Raw genomic sequence first — 17,419 nt, 5'->3', positions numbered from 1 at the left:
AAGCTAATGGGGGAGTTTTACAGTAACAAAGCAGGACTCAAATAACCACTCTTGTCTTGAAAACAAAGTTATGCAGAAGAGCATCTCTCAATGCACAAAAGCTTGAACCTTGAAGCAGATGGGCAAAGAAGGAGCAGAAGACCACACCAGGTGCCCCTCCTGTCAGCTAGGATCAAAAACCTGAGACTGCAGTTCCCACAGGATCATGAAAACAACAGAAGACTGGAAATATGTTGCCTGGTCCAATGAGTTTGTGCCGCAACATTCAGCTGGAAGGGTCAGAATTTGGCATGAACAACATGAAAGCTTCGATACATCCTGCTGTCAGCCGAGCATTGTTTAAACACCCAGCCTATTTCATTATTCTCAGTGGCCATGACCACAGTGTCTCCATTTTTTGTAACGGCGTGATGCTATCATGCTAGTATGGACCCAAATCTTGCACCTTGATCAATTAAGCCAGTTCTCAAGGAAAAAGAGGGGTGAGGGTTGTTATTAGCAAGGTGTGCCTAATAAAGTGTCAAGTGTGAGTGTAAGTCACAATGACTGGAAGGCTCAGGCACAATTCGTGGACATATAGTAAACTGTGGCTGGTTGGTGGACGCAGACATTGGAATTATAGTCATAAGCATCACCTGGTATCACACCTGAGAGGCGGAGGTTCTTTTTGGCAGGTCAGAAATCCTCAAAAAACATAGCCATGCTTGGTTTTTGAAACAATGTCAAACACCCTCAGTGAGTCATTAGTTTTACCTCCTTTCTAGAGCAGCCTCCAGTATCCACACACCGCAGGCTGCACACTTATTGCACTCGAGTAGGTGGATTTAAGATGTGCTGAAGTTCCATAACACTTTGACATGATACATTTGCATATTTTTACACATTACCGAGCACTTCCACCAACACAGTACTCCCTTTTATCAAATGTTAAACCTTTAACTCATCCCTTGCACACTGCGTTGCTGCAGCGAGGATTTGAGAAGGAGCAAAATAACGGCTGAAAAACCAAAGAAAAACCTAATCCTTTCGTTTACCTTCTTTCTGCTCTGCTTATTCCTCCTGGACTACTTTATTTTCTCTTAAATGGGACAACACAGCATGAGCAGCATCTAGCCTCTGCTGTTCTCTAACACCTCTTCACATTCCTCGACAAAGAAAGCCAAAGATCGCCTCGGACAAGCCAGAGTTTCTCCTCTTTCTCTCTCTGACACTTTTCTTTCACTCCTTCACTTCAGCAAGATTAACAGCCTGACTTTGTCTTTTCAGGTTTCTACGCTTTTCCTCTTTTTGCTATTTCGCTTTCATTCCTCTCACCCATATCTCTCCTCTTCTCCTTTGTCTCTCCCTCTAAGCAGCAGTGGAACTACACCATAGCCGTGGACGGCAGCGGCTGTAAAGATGACAGAGCAATCATCTGAACATGGCCGCTCTGGGACTTAGACGAGCAGCTTTGATCACAGAAATGAGTGCCATCATCTGCTTGACCCAGTGTGTGTGCACCCTGCGTAAACCTATCACGACAAGCCGATGAGCGCTATTGTCAAAAATAAACTGTTGCAACAATAAATGTTACCAATTTAGGGCTTTTATCAACTGCCACTTCAGCCGAGCTCCTGTGTGCATTTCTTCTGTTTCCGTGTGCTAATGCCACCCAAGTGCCAACCTCAGCAGCGTTAATCAGTTCACTGTCGTCAGCGGCAATGATGCCTTTCAACTCCGTCTCTTTTTAAAATGAGATTTGCAACAGAAAGGAGGCACCGGCCTGATGTATTCACTGGCAGGAGGCTCCTTCAGCTCTCTCATGTCTCTGATGTTTATGCGTGCATGTGTGTGTGTGTGTGTGTGTGTGTGTACTCTGTCTCCAGCCTTAGATGGAACAGATGCTTCAGCGAAGGGGGGCCACACATCAACCTTGATATTCTGCTGTTAGCATATCAGCGTCCCCCCTCTTTCACCCGCCCCCTTTCCATTTTACTCACGCTGTCAGAAATTGATGATCTGCAATTACACAACATGTGTCGGTGCAACTAAACATCATTTAATAGCTCCGAGCTGACAGTACATGACTGAGCAAGCAAGCGGAGAAACACCCGTGTCACAGTGAAACTACCATGTTGTCTCCAACAGACCATGTTGCATTTTGTTGTTATGTAGAAAAATATATATAATGGGATATACAATGTAGGCAAAATTAAGGGTGACGGGGACGATTTTGGAATTTCTGGCTTGTGTAAACTTTCTTGTTGTAAATTCTAAGAAAAGCTTCAGCCCACTATGTGATATTCTGTAAAGATGAAGAGGTTTAGCATCTATTTGAGCTGGAATTAAGAGCAGATCATACTCCAAGAAAGCACACCAAACCCTTTTTGTGTAAAAAGACCCAAAGCGCTATTTTCGTAACATCTCCCTGTTGGGACCGAACATTTGACTACTTATTTCAGCTTTGCTAGAAACTTACAGCATGTTGCACAGTTTGTGTCATACTTGTCCTTTACTTTGACATAATTTTGCTTTTTTTTTCTATCATATTTCTGTCCACAGTCATTACGGTATAAAACTGCCTCACTTTCACAGGAAATCACTTACTAGTGGAAATAGGGTACTGTCATGGTACTGTTACGGCCCTCAGTGGGCGAGGTGAGGGTTTTTAAAGTACCCACGTCTGTTAGGTGTGTCATGCATTTGTGCCATGTAGTGACTCAGAATACAGACTTCATCACTACATTCTGTAGAAGATCTGAGTGACTGGGTGTCGGAGGTCACTGATCTGCAAAATGCAAAGTTCGTCTCTACTGCGAAGTTAGTAAGGTGAAAGGACCAATCAAAAATACCTATGTAATACCTTTTTACGGCAGCAGCAACAGCAGCATATTACCTTTATGCGTATGCTAAGTTCCTCAGCCTATGCTTTTCTGTTTGAAGCTAGCCCCGCCCACCCGTGTATGCCACAACAGCTTGCACATTTATTTTTCATTATTTGGTTTCAGAGCTCCGCCTTAACAAAAGAAGTTGTCATTTTGCATGTACAAGGAAGAAAACAAACCATGTATACTTATACTGTCCCATTCAACCTTATGTCCCAATTACTCTTAATAGAAAGGCTGATATGCTCGCAGCACAACCCCAGCAGGATTATCACTGAAGCATTTTTAAGACTTAATACAATATTTGAAATACAGGCTGTGCTGAAGTCTCTCCTGACATAACTGAGTGCCACCATAAGCACTATCTGCGAACCTCGGACCACAAATTCACTTTTAAGTAAAAGAAGACAAAAACATTAGCCGCACTTTAACTCGCACATATTGAACGCTAATTACTCAGGAATTAGACAACTTGTCAAATATTTGGTGCTTTTTTTGTTGCAGCAAAACAACAACTTGTAAAATGTAATTACCGAAATGAAAAAGCTATTTTCACACAAAAATAAGTTGGAGTTTAAATGTATTAGAGATGCGGGGAAACTACTACATTAAAGTCATGTTACTCACGTTGTGCGACCCTCTGACGCGCAGTCCAAACAAATCCTTTAACTGCGTTTCTGGGAGACGCTTGAAGATAAAGTGAGAGGGCACAAACGCGCCATTACGCGTACATACAGCAGTCGTGCGCGCAAGGTGCCCTGACCTGTGTTAACTGTCTGTCTGTGTGTACTCTGCGCTGCACTGTAGCGCCAGCTCCCTCAGCTCTATCACCTGCCATGTGATACGCACGATGCCTTTACGAGCTCCTCGGAACTCCTGAAACTATTTCTCTCTCTTTTAGATCTACATTGAACATTATGATATGTTTCGCAGTGCGCTCATAGTTGAGAATGAAAAGGAACCATCTAATTGTAGTACTTGTATCTTTTCTTCTTGGATCCAACAAATACCAATGATGATTGTAATACTGTGCAGTACTAGTCAAAGTTGCTGTTGTGTTTTATTCAAATGATAAGCCAAAGATTTTAACGTCTTAAATTAGCCTCATTATCCTACAAGTGATGTCTCCGATATTCATGAACGCAGCGAGGCATCGATCTGTGGTAATCCGGATAACGATTTGGTTTTAAGACTCCAAACTCAAACGTTTGTCCAAAAGGTTCTTCACATTGCCTGAACCTGAAATATGTGCTCTGCATTTAAGGGAAAAGAGGGGGAGTGATACCACTACTACTAATAATAGTAATAATAATGAGAATAATAGTAATAATAGTAATAGTAATAATACGAGATTTCAAGATTCATAGAGTCATACAAGTACAACACACAGGGAAATGCTTCCTGAACTGCTCCTTGACTGTGCAAAATATTATAAACAATAAGTAAATTTAAATTAAAAATCGGAAATTTGAAATAAAATAATAATATTATTGAATAATAATAATAATAATAATAATAATAATAATAATAATAATAATAATAATAATTAATTTATCTTTAAGAGGTTGAGACAGTAACATCCGAAATTGCAAACAGCTAAAAACAACCAAACAACGTGGGGGGGAAAATGTCCATTTTATGTTTAGCTTCGCTTTATTATTATTTTTTCTATAATCAAACACTGCCATCTAGTGATGTAAAGTCATAATTATACTTGAGTGTACATTATCAGTGCAAGAAAATCACTGATTGCATTCTTTATTAATATTTACTTTTTTAAATAAATATCGCCATTGATGTGATCAATTCTACAAAAACAACGTGTTACAGCTGTTGTTGTTTTCTTTGTAGCAAACACAAATCAGAAACCAGTAGTACACACAGCACTGCATCTACACGAGAGCCTGTTATTGTGATTTACACACACACACACACACACACACACACACACACACACACACACACACGTGTGTGTTCTACATGCTTTCAATATCTGGAATCCAGAATCCAGGCGTTTATAAAGTTCACAATGAGCTCACCCGAAACCTTGGCTCATGTGATTAGGTAGAGGATCATCAGGGGTCCTTTGTCCCTCTTTGAGGGGGAAACTCCCACTGGGTTTAAATCTGGGACTCTCCACCATTTGACCCTTAGAACTGAAGAAGCTTCTCGAATGAGAGGTGAAACGTCTTCAAGCAACTTAAAGAAGTCCAGACGCTTTTATTTGCAAGCTCCTTAGACTACGATGACCTGGATGACTGAGAACCTTCACAGACAGCTGAAGTTAAACCACCTAAAATCAGCCATGTCTTCTTTCTCCAAAACAAAGAGGACTGTGCATGGGATTTCCAAAGCAACAGCAGAAATGATCGTGCAGCAATGGATTTTTAATCTCAGTAGAGAAACAGTTCCTCATGCTTTCACTATTGATGGCTCAGGTAGTGAGTATATCAAGAGATTATTTCAAAATTCCTGGTGTCTACAATTAATTAATGACAAGTTGCTGTAATAAGCCACTGCAGGTATGTTGAGCTCCCCCTTATTATCCATTACTGTTTTATTGCTCTGTGAATACAACTGGTCATAATCTATCAGTTACCAAAGTGATATTTTATAACTTGTTTAAGAAAGATGACATGTTTAAGAAGCTATTAGACGTATCAAAAGCTATAGCACTAAATCATAACAACAGTTGCTTCAAGGTGCTTTATATTGTAAGGCAAAGACACTATAATAATATAAGGAAAACTGAGAAAACCAATCATATGTTTATTTCACAGTCAGTGTTGGAGACACTGAAGAAGGAAAATGAGATCCTGCAGTATAACTGTTGGAAAAACAAAGCAATCACAGACTATTTAAAAGAAGCCAATAAAGAGGTAAACTCTGTAACTTTAACTTTAGCAAAAGTCTTTAGTCCATAAAATATCCAATCCACTGGTACAGCAGACACAAACTCATACCCACTGTCAGGACGATGATCAAATCACAGCACCGCCTCCACTGGAAGATGAACTAACGTCAGACTCTGTGGAGCCTGAAGTGGTTAATGGGCCTCCTGCAAATTGTGCACAGGCTGCTGACACATCTGAGGGGAAACGTGGGCAGGATGGAGGAGAAAAGGAAGAAATATCCAATATGTTTATGAGCACACGTGTACAAAGTGTAGTTTTGTTTGGCTATAACATCATTAAAGAAGAGCAGCCCTTGTAAAAACACCATTAGCCTGATCAGGTGGTTAGTTAAGAAAATCTGGCTTAAAGTTGAGGAGTGAGATTTCAATAAGGTTTAAAAACCTCCACACTGGCATCATCACTGACATTTGTAAAAACTCAAGGTGCTGAGCTGATGAGGCGGTCAGTTTAATGGATTTTGGAGATCCAGCAACTGACAATATGATTGTGTTCTTTCAAAGAACACGTGTTGACATTGTGAGGATAATCTAATGGCATCAAAAGGTTCCTCTCACCTGTTTGCATAACTGGATACAAAGTCTCTGAGGAGATACCTGTTATGGAATTGTGATAGTGAATCGACTATTTTATTAATACACATCCACCCAAACTTCACAGTGGTCATTTTGTGTAATCCAGAAGTCCCTGTCGCTTGATTTAATATTTGCTCTGTTAGGATAACACACACACTGCGCTCTATCAGGATGATATAGCAGTTTTCCACCACCTGATGGCAGAGCAGGACCAAACATCGCAGGGAGAGAGTCTGACCGCTGAAAGCTGGAAATATAAAGGTGACAATGTCAAGAGGAATGTGTTCGGTAGCTTCTAGTGTGTGAGTTGTCATCTCGGTAAGATGACACAACCTGTAAGATATCTTCAATGCTAAAATATGTGATATATGTATTGCATGACACAATATGAACAAGTGTAGGAGAGCTTTATTTGGTAAGTTCAGGTTCCCTTCCACAGGAAAGTAGGTTAGCCAAGAAAGACCATTGTTGTTTTTGCTATTATTATTATTATTATTATTACATTTTCCTTCTGCTATTTAAAATCAATAGCTGATTACATTATTTTAGTATTGCGCTATAAGTATAGCGAGTACTACAGAAGTCTTTGTTGTACTTGCGTTACTTTTGGTTTCCTCTGTGATTTAAATGCAAGGTGAGAAAAATACATTTGAATTTAACACTCAGTTCCCCATTAGATATGATTGGAGACGCTGGAAGACCCGCCTTTTTCTGTGTCAAGGTAGCCGAGATACAGGAAACTGTACAAAGCAAATTCAATTTCAAAATAAAAGTCTGAACCTGTAGATTTAATGCCATGTGCCCAATTTACATTTAAGTGTTAACATTGCTGGCATATAATATTTACATTATCTAGGAAAGCTTTATGGAAAAACTTTTTGGTGTAAATAAACTCTGTAAGGACAGCAATGTCTTTAAATTACCTTGGATAAAGTGTTCTTGCCCAAACTTCTGACATTGGTGATTATTTTTACTTGTCAAAAATGGGGCTTCCATGTAAGAACTCTAAAACTGCAGCAAGTAGAGCTGTCTTTTTAATTAATGAAAAATATTAACTATGTAGCTGAGTTTATAGACTTGTATAATAGATATTTGATTGGCTAAATATTTAAGGTTGTGATTTGTTAACATTAACAAAATATGCATTGTTTTTGCAGAAAAAAAACCAGAAATTACTATTTTAAATTATAGTCAGCCTATTCCTCTAAGATATCAGTCAAGATGGAAAAAATATATGTTTTTAATATTTTTAAATTGAGATTGTTTTGAGTTTTTCAGAACATTTGCAGACATAGTCATACGATTCAATGCAATAAATCATTTCGGTGGAGCATTTCCAATCTCTCCCATAACCCAGCCTTTATTTGACCCAGCTGTTGGTAAGGTGGTAAAGCGGATCATCCATCAATAACAAGGACAGCTGATTGATCTCAGCCTTTCCAGTTCATGTATCAAAGATACTCAACTCAGAGTGTATCCATCAGAGTGTGAGGAAATGTTAGATAAAAGCCCTGTATGAATGTGTGTATTATTGGGTAAATGAGACTTGAATTTGTATTTGATTTGGTCAAACTGAGTAGAAACGTGCCAATAGCAGCCCATTCAACCATTTATTTCCATATGTGATGCAAATTGAAACAAGAATGTAATTTCATATATGTTTTTAAACCCAGCTCAGACAGACTGTGGCAGAAGATATTGCACACAAAAGAAAAAAGTCTCCAAAAGTTTATTTCTGTTCATCCGGACGTAGCATTTTCAGTGGGAGAAACTTTTTATCACTCATCCAAGTGACTTCTTCAGTCTCAGCTGACTGCAGGTTTCCCCAATCTTATAAACAGTACATTTGCATAAAAAGACAAAAGTATTTTCTTCATTAGGAGGACCCTGCAGTATTTTCATATTATGTTATAATAAAGTGGAGCTCACATCGTCACAAGTTGTTGAAGGTATTGAATGTTTATTTTTAAACCTTTTAAATTCGGAGTGTAACAGTGAACTTCACACTTCTGTGTAATGAATCTCTTTCCAAGTTGCCTAGTTGAGGTTTTTGTGTGCCTCGGGGCGGGGGGGGGGGGGCAGTAACCGGAAGTGCTAACCTCGCTCTGTAGTCTCGCTCTTAACTAGACGCTCGTCGCGGGGATCGGTGCTGATACGGTGACTGTGCTGTGAGGAGCAGGTTGCAGACACGGACGCGCTGCACTGTTAACCGCCCACGGATTACATAAAGCCGCGTCTCCACGGCCGAAAGCTGAGCGTTGTTAGCCGTGGAGGACTGCGGCGGGACCTCTGACATTTCACCGGCCGCTGGGCTTCATGGAGTCTCCGGTGTGAGTATCTGACAGCGAACGCACCACTGAGCGCTAATCACGAATGCTGGTTTTAAACGCCTCGTATGTTTAACTTTCACCGCACACAGTCTTCCTTACTCTGTTTAATACATTAAAGGTGCTGGTAAGAAACTGCAGGTAATTTATTTATTTAGCAACAGTCCCACACTATTACCACACACCCACAGACACACATACGGGGATGGCAGGTTAACACGGGTTTATATTTTGGTGACTTTGCTGACAAGTCGGATCTTGAGCCCCCTCATTTATGAGGCTTTGCTGTTGCTGCTGTTGGTAAATTATTTAGCATTTGCTGCAACTTAACACGTCGCAAGCGCGCAACAGGTGGCATGACAAGAACAAGCTCAAATCACCGAGAATCTGAAAAAAGGAAGAAGTTAAACTTTTATTTTGAAATCTGTCGAGAAAATAAATAATGTGCGTGGCCTGTTATAGAACTGCTCTTTAACATTTGAATGCATTTATATGAATCAACACAATTTCCATACATCAATTAAATGCCATATTTATGTCGTTTATTATCTTTATCTTTTTTCTCTCTGTTCTTGCAATTATTTATAGCCAGAAAGACATTAAATTTGAGGTTTTACAACTGAGTTTGAGCAAGAGCCTTTGCAAGGCTTTATATTGTTGAAAGCAGAGAAGTTTCTATAGTGGAGACTAACATATGGACCCTTCTCCCATCAGACATACAGGAAAGAGGTTTACTAATTTGCTGAAGTTTCCAACAAGTGTAGGTGCATTAAAACTTTTGTAGTGAGGTGTTTTTCCTTCTGTCCTCTGAGATGTGAAATTCAATCAGGCACCGATGACTAGTTTCATTTGAGAACCGCCCAGTTGTTGTGGATTAATGTTTCAGTAGTTGGACAGAATTACACTCAGTTTATTCTTCTTCTAAAAAAACCAACAAAAAACTGGATTAGTATCATTACAATAAAGATTTACGCGCTCCATTTTTACATAACCACGCCATGGTGTGAAGAGACTGTTCTCGGTTGTTGGACTTGAGGAGAAAAACAAAGCTGGGAGCCAACTTTTCGTACGCTGTTAGTAGCACCTATTGCAAGTAGCTTACAGCTTTTAATGTGAGTGTTGGTCAGAAGCAGCTTGGTCACCATGGAGGCCTAAAAAGTCAGAGATGCAGGAATTAGATAAGTCCTAAATGACTGTTCTGAACACGAGTAATTGCAGGGAGGAAAATATTTGTTGTTGGCTGTGCTCCTGTGCAGAACTTCAGAAAAGAGTTGATTTCAGGTGAAATGAAACAAACTCCACAGCAGGAGTTGAGATTGTCACATCAGTAGGAAGCACGGACCCGTCTGCAACCACACAAAGTTGTAGAGACATCCCAGTGGCAACACTAAGTGGAAAATGCACTGATAAATTAGCTGATGGTGAGGTAGACTGGTACTTAATATAGTGTCTTTGTACTCGGTTGAACACTCGAAGTGCTTTCATGTTGTTGGCTTTGCTGACTGATATTGGCTTGGCGGCAGATAAGATAGCATTTACCAATATCGTTGGCTGGGTCTGTCACAAGTGGTGGGTAAACGTTAAAAAAACAAAACAAACAAACCTGTGTATAGACGAGGCAAATTATTATTTGGTATTTGTTCTGAATCTCACATTTTGCTTTGTTCTCAATCTTCCAGATTTTATTTGTTGTTGGTGTTTTTGTCTGCTGAACAAGGAAACCAAATTTTAAATTCAGCATTTCCACACTCTGTACTACCCACAGCAGCTGACTCAAATCTGTTACCAACAAACTAAATGAACGTTTAATGTTACTCATGCATTCTCTGTGTATCCTTTTGCTCCAACGAGCACGCTCCACGTTTCCAGGTTTAACATTTTATCCTTTTTAAATTATTAGTGGACAATCCACTTGCTTCTTCTCCCCACCCTTTCCCTCTCGTGTTGCCCCTCTGGTTGGTTTGCTGGACAGGTTGCTGTTATGGTTGTCAGCTGTCTCTTGTCTTACACTGGGAGTCCAATTCCACTGTATTAGGCTTCATAGTGTGAAGCACTATTATACATGAATGCTGGTTTTGCCCTTGGCCTACTGGGAGATTTAAAAAAAATAAAACCTTTAACCTTTTGTCCTTTAATTGGTGGCACTGAAATTTGTCATTTGTTGTTTAGATTCCCTTTTTATGGCCTTGGCAGAGATTCCTTTTCTTTCAGTAAATCCTAACTGACCTAAATGTGACAGTAACAGTCTGTGGAAGTTTTTTTTCCATAGACTTTCATCTTCACATCCTGATGCCAACCCTTAAGATGTTAATCTCAGCCCTTTTTAAACTGGTGTTTCCTTTTTCCCCTGATGCCAGTGGGGAAAGGAAAAAAGCTGTTGCACAAGCGTTCACTTCCTGGAATGAACATTTGACTTATAAGGGGGTGCCACTGCACATATCAGCTACGGGGGGCAGCGAGACAAAAATACACCAGGGAGCCAGGCGTCACTGTCACTGGCTGACCAGAGGTGCTGCTATCAAATGAGAGAGGCCAAGTTTAGTTTGAGTGTGTCAGAGGGTTTTTCTAAGGTTATGCTGAGAACTTAAATTGGTTAAGCGCATGATATTTAAGATTACTAAAGAATATAGCCTGCAGCTTGTAGGTTTGGACTGATATTGGTGGTAACTGCTTCACTTTTTTCACCTTCATGCCTTTATTTATTTATTTTTTGTAGCTCCAAAGCATCTTATCTTATTTCCAGTCAAAGTTCAGAGCTGTGTGGTTCTTGAGGTTTGAGTTGCCTTATAACACAGAGCTAAGTTTGGCAGGGCTACTGTACAGCAGCAGTCCACAGGTCTAATTCTTAGCCTGCAAAATCCTATACCTCTGCAGGACATATGGGTCTAAATCCTTCCATAAGTTGTGGTCTTAAATTTACTCTCTACATATTTTAAATGGGTCTAAATTAGTATTTACTGCAGCGTTATCATGTCTACAGATGCTTTGATGTTGGACCCTTGCAAATAATTTACTGAAAGCTTGTCATTCACTTCCTTTTAAGTGTGGACATACTGTCTGGCATTTAATGTCACAACTGCCTGCAAGTTGTGGACATAATCAAGCCTTAAACCTCAACAGTGTGCGGTGTTAATCCCGTGAGGATTAAGGGTTTGATTTCAGGGCTCACACGAACCAATTAAAGCCTTGCTCAGTACAAACAAACATATGGCATTGAAGCCAATTTGCAGTAGCCTTTGGGACTGAATCAGGCTCGACTCACCACTAAGATGCGACTCATCTGTGATGCTCTACTTGTGAGCTAATTGTGCAATAATAGTTGGAAGGATAAGTGGCATGGATAGGCAACATTTCAGTTTATGACATTTGTCATTCATTTGTGATGTACAGCACTCTTTTAATATTACCACCTCCTTAAAGTTGCGTGGGTCCCCTTCGTGCAATAACAGCTTTCAGCAAACTCTCTGATGGTCTCCTGTGGTATCAGGCACCGAGACATTAGCAGTAGATCCTTTAAGTCCTCTAAAGCTGGGCGCACATTTAACGACTGTCGGGCCGATTGCGAATGCGATTTGGATGTGACGACTGATCAAGCCCAGTCTGTGTTAACAGTTGGGAAATAAAGTCATGCACTGTGTGTAGCGCTTCCAGTCTTAATTCTTAAGAACAATCAAAGCAAGTCATCTCTTCTTAAGACTTCTGAAAAACATCTTTACAACTGAGAGTCAGTGCAGTTGGTGTTGCCCAGGAGAAGATGAACAAACACAGGAAGAGACATTTTGCTAAATGTTTGTAAGAAGTAAACTGAACAGAATCTCTGTGTTTGCACATTTTGATCAGGCTAAACATGTACACTACCAGTCCGAAGTTTGGGCACACCTTCTCATTTGATGGTTTATTTATTTATTTTCACAACTATTTACACTGTAGATTCTCACTGAAGGCATCAAAACTATGAATGAACGCACATGGAATTATGCAGTAAACAAAAAAGTGTGAAATAACTCAAAACATGCTTTATATTCTTGAAAATTGCCACCCTTTGCTTTGATTACTGCTTTGCACCCTCTTGGCATTCTCTTGATGAGCTTCATGAGGTCCTAAAAAACCTGAAATGGTTTTCCAACAGTCTTGAAGGAGTTTCCAGAGATGCTGAGCACTTGTTGGCCCTTTCGCCTTCACTCTGTGGTCCATCTCATCCCAAATAATCTGGGTTTGGGTCAGGTGACTGTGAAGGCCAGGCTATCTGGTTCAGCACCTCATCAGTCTCCTTCTTGGTCAAATAGCCCGCACACAGCCTGGAGGTGTGTTTCGGGTCATTGTCCTCCTCAAAGTTAAATGATGGTCCAACTAAACGCAAACCAGATGGGGTGGTTTGCATGTCACTGCAGGATGCTGTGGTGGTAGCCTTCAAATTTGAATAAATCCCCAACAGCGTCACCAGCAAAGCACCTCTACGCCATCACACCTCCTCCATGCTTCACGATGGGAACGATGCATGTAGAGAGACCATCCGGTCACCTTTTCTGTGTCACACAAAGACACAGCAGGTGGAACAAAAGATCTCAAATTTGGACTCATCAGACCAAAGCACAGATTTCCATTGGTCTAATGTCGATTCCTTGTGTTTCTTGGCCCAAATAGATCTCCTCTGCTTGGTGCTTTTCCTTAGTCTTGGTTTCTTAGCAGCTATTTGACCATAAAGTCTCCTCTGAACAGCTGATGTAGAGATGTGTCTGCTACTGGAGCTCTGTGTGGCATTTATCTGGGCTCTAATCTGAGGTGCTGTTAGCTTGTGATTTCTGAGGCTGGTGACTCTGAATTTATCCTCAGCAGCAGAGGGTACTCTGGGTCTTCCTTTCCTGGATCGGTCCTCATGTGAGCCAGTTTCGTCCTAGTGCTTGATGGTTTTTGCAACTGCACTTGGGGACAAGGTTTGAGTAATTTTCTGACTGACTGACCTTCAGTTCTCAAAGTAATGATGGACTGTTGTTTCTCTTTACTTAGCTGATTGGTTCTCGCCATAATATGAATTCTAACAGTTGTCAAATAGGGCTGTTGGCTGTGTACCAACCCGACTTCTCCACAACACAACTGATGGTTCCAACCCAATAAGAAGGCACGAAATTCCACAAATGTACTATTATTTGGTGTACAAATAACAAAAGTAATATTATGGTAAATGTATAAATGTGTTCTTTGGTTCCCAACTTTTGACACTAAAACGTTTGACTTACTTGTGTGTACTAATTTACTTGAAAGCGCTTCTGTTTATTTTTTAGCAGCTGAAGTTTTACTTGAAGCAGGCTTGTGTTGGGAAATGGATTTTTAATTCTCCATGTGCGATTACTTTATGTAATTCTTTACGTGATGCTCCCCCGACCAATGCAAAGAAACTCATTATTTTGAAACCTTTTCACAACATGGTAAATTCATGTTGTGACATTACGTATTTGCTTTTTATTTGTGGGATTGTCCACCGGCAGAATTTCCAGTGTTATGTTGTCTTGTGTTGTGTTGTGATGGACATGACCAACTTGAAGCCACCCACTTGATTTAAGCTGTTGGTTTTTGGTGTTTTGAACAAGACGGCACAAGCCTGAGGCGGTTCCTGAGAAACAAAGTACAGCCCACATTGGCTAATATGTCTGACACATTGTTAGCTGGTTAATCTTCCTTTCTGTGTCCACAATTTACAAAATGGCACGCATTCATGATTCTTTAATTACTTAAAACCGTTGATTTAGCCCTCAAACTTATCAGGAAAGTATTAACTAAGTGAGCCAGAGAAACGGCCGTTTCTCAGACTTCTTCTGAAGTCTTTTTTGGAGTCGCCCCCTGCTGGCCACTAAAAAGACTGCAGGTTTGGAGGCACTTCCATGTAAGCTTCACACTTCAGGCCTTCTGTGCTTCTGTAGTGGTCTATATCAGTCGTTAGTGCTCTTGTGACTATCAAAGAGCACAATCTGCTGCAGTCGGTGAAAACATTCATTAGATGTGTCGTGTCTTCTTCAGATAGCAGTTGAGTGTTGAGCGCAGCTTCAGTTGCGAGGTGGGACTTGCATAGAGTTGTTTTTCCAGCACATCTCACAGTGTTGATCAGATTGAGATCTTTTTGGTTTTCACGCAGTTCTTGAGCAAGTTTTGCTGTTGTGATGCACGCTGAATTACACTGCCACCTGGTCTGACACAAAGCTTGTGCAATCATCAACATCCACGTGAATGCAGGTTTACCAGCTGAACTCACTTAGCTCATCACATCACAGGGTTTCCCCTTTTGAGACAAGTGCTGTATAAATACTACAGTTTACACACTGTAAACTCCCTGCTATTGTTGGCGCTTCTGCTGCTGGGCATATTTCTGACATGTTCCATCATGTAAATTGATCAAGTATCTGTGTAAGATTCCACACCGAGGAATAATTGCTGCTGATCTCATTTACAGTCATTCTTTTAGAAGATAGGAGGAGGAAGAAGAAGGTAAATAAAAGTCAGATTAGCTGAAGCTGAATTGTTTGCATGGTGAAAAAGGCTTTCAGTCGTCCCATAAGACTGGAAAACACTCCATAACAAAGGGCCGTTTCCTGCTACTACCTTCGGCCACCTTTGTGGTGTTCCTTGTCAATAAAGCACCTGATGTCACAGAACATGTTGCGATGCTTCTGGTCTCAGCAATACCAATTTAGGCAATTTATGTCGCTAAGACTTTCCTTTTACAGTCAGATTAGTTTTATTGCTGTTTACTGAGTGTTCGAACACTCCCCTGTTGTTCGGTGCAACCTTTGTACCAAAGAGGACTAACAACACGATGCCTTTATTAGTAGATTGTATGTACAGAAACAAACCCATTGTGGTATAGTAAATCCCTAAAAGGAAATTTCAGCTCTTCAAATTAAACTCTGAAAATTGACTGGCTGTTGAATACAGACTTTATCTTGGTCTTGATATATATCCCTGTTAATTCTGAAGAGCAGAACTCATTCAGAGTTCTCGGACCATGTGTCATTCTTCACTTCATGGTATGTACAAAATGTAACATGTTAACACTGAATAACAGCTTTTGAGTTTTAATCAGCTCTAAAGAATCGGCTCTTTTGTACTGAAACACTGAAGTAAAAGTAAACAAGTAAATCATGTGGATTATGTAGTAGTTGGTTACTGCTGCTGGGTATTATCTTAGTGCTTCATTCACATGCAGACCCAGTCTACCTTTGTAAGATTTTAGGTGGCTTGAAAAAAATTTCCTATAAAATATCTCTGTGCATCTTTTTAAAGAGATTAGAAAATAGTTATTTGCGTTTTTCAGAGATTTTTCGCTCGTGACTTAAAGTCTAAATCTTTACAGTTTTTTACAAAAACATTTTCTGTGTTTTGTTCTGTTAGTAGTTTGCAAAGTGCGACGATGGCACTAACCCATCGGCCTGAGTTTGAGAGCAGGTGTTATCTGATTTTGGTTTGTGACTTTGCTTTTTCTGTACATATGAATCTGGAGGGATTTGCATGCATTTGAATTGTGGATATTTGGAGCTTTCAGCTGCCTTATTTACATGTGATGAGCCAGACTGGATGCAAATCTTACTTCCTTTTTCTTCCTTACGTAGTTCCTTTTTTCATCTGTAAGGAGAAGAAGGAACAATGATGGGTCCGATTGTATTCATGTTTTTTTCCTGAATGCTTTTGGTCAGTATATCTGGGGTTTTTTGTTTTCTTTTAAAATTCACTGAGACTTCCTGAAAAATCAATCAATATGGTGACACAATCCTCTGAGCCTAACAGTCTGCTGGACTCCTATATGATTCTTTACTTTTTTCGTGGCACTTTGTTATCCTGCTTTCAGTTTGTAACTCTGTATTTGTTTCAGTCGGCAGCAGTTTGAAATGCTATATGACTGAACTTTACCATCATGGAAGTTATGCTGTAAAGGTTCAGCTGTATCCTTGGAGTTGGAAGGGCAACAAAATTTGTCAAATGGGCCAAAAATGCATGAATAAATGTGTAGAGATGCAATTATTATTGAGCAGAACTGAGTTCAGCTTCTTTGTATGGCGCTCCACAGTAGTCCCAGTTCCTCATGTGGCCCCTCTGCTTTATGCTCACTATTGGTTTCATTGTGGTAACTTATAGAAGTGAAATTCTTAAGCTGTGATAAGCGTGTGTATGATATCTCAAGAAACACAGTTCTTGGTATCTCTGACTCGTGTGGCCTGGACAGTATTAAAATACAATACTTAAGGAGGACACTGGGGAACGTAAGAAGTTCTGAGATGCAACAGGAAGCAGTAGTTTCAGATGTGCCGTTATAAACCTGAAAATGTAACACACTTTTCTTACAGGTGAGTCTCTTTTAGTAAATCTGGTAAAACTATTCTGTGTTGGAACAAGCTCAATAATTGTTTTGATATATTCTTTTAGAATACATTCTTGTTAATTTACTCATTGTCAATCAAACTCGCTGCAACACAGGATTGTGTAATCATGTATCCCCTGACGTCTGTGGGCTTCATGTAGGTGAGGAATGCAAACATGGCAGTGAGGGGTCAGGTGTTGTCCTGTACAGTTATAGGTCTGACTGACAGAACGCACATGCTCAAGATCACAATTGGAACCTGAGAGCTGTCGACTGTGTGCTAGGATACGTGTCAACCTCATTGTTCTTCCTGTGGTTGTCCTTGGAAGGTTGTGAAATTGCAGATAGAAATCACAGACTGTACATAAAAGATGGATTCGTTTTTCTGCCAGAA

General features: G+C 40.2%; 2 protein-coding genes across 8 annotated transcripts in view; one reads left to right on the top strand and one right to left on the bottom strand.

Annotated features, from left to right (window-relative positions):
- The window catches only part of ppfibp2b (PPFIA binding protein 2b), a 94,725-nt gene extending 91,054 nt beyond the window's left edge, over positions 1 to 3,671 (bottom strand). For 2 of the 4 annotated variants that reach the window (XM_086301925.1, XM_086301926.1), the window contains exon 1: positions 3,492 to 3,671. The gene's annotated coding sequence lies outside the window, so the exon portion shown is untranslated. The remainder of the gene's footprint in view (positions 1 to 3,491) is intronic. The other 2 variants (XM_086301927.1, XM_086301928.1) reach the window with 2 other exon arrangements.
- A 4,821-nt stretch (positions 3,672 to 8,492) lies between these two features.
- mical2b (microtubule associated monooxygenase, calponin and LIM domain containing 2b) overlaps positions 8,493 to 17,419 on the top strand; it is a 61,978-nt gene continuing 53,051 nt past the window's right edge. For all 4 annotated transcript variants that reach the window (XM_086301924.1, XM_086301921.1, XM_086301922.1 and 1 more), the window contains exon 1: positions 8,493 to 8,681. The gene's annotated coding sequence lies outside the window, so the exon portion shown is untranslated. The remainder of the gene's footprint in view (positions 8,682 to 17,419) is intronic.

The sequence above is a fragment of the Aulonocara sp. 'chitande type north' Nkhata Bay genome, linkage group LG7 (assembly GCF_057382095.1).
Source record: "Aulonocara sp. 'chitande type north' Nkhata Bay isolate Kocher_YH1m ecotype deep benthic linkage group LG7, A_spYH_male_GT1.1, whole genome shotgun sequence".
Lineage (NCBI taxonomy): Eukaryota > Metazoa > Chordata > Actinopteri > Cichliformes > Cichlidae > Aulonocara > Aulonocara sp. 'chitande type north' Nkhata Bay.
The sequence above is the reverse complement of the archived record's forward strand: the minus strand, read 5'-3'. Positions and strand labels throughout refer to the sequence as shown.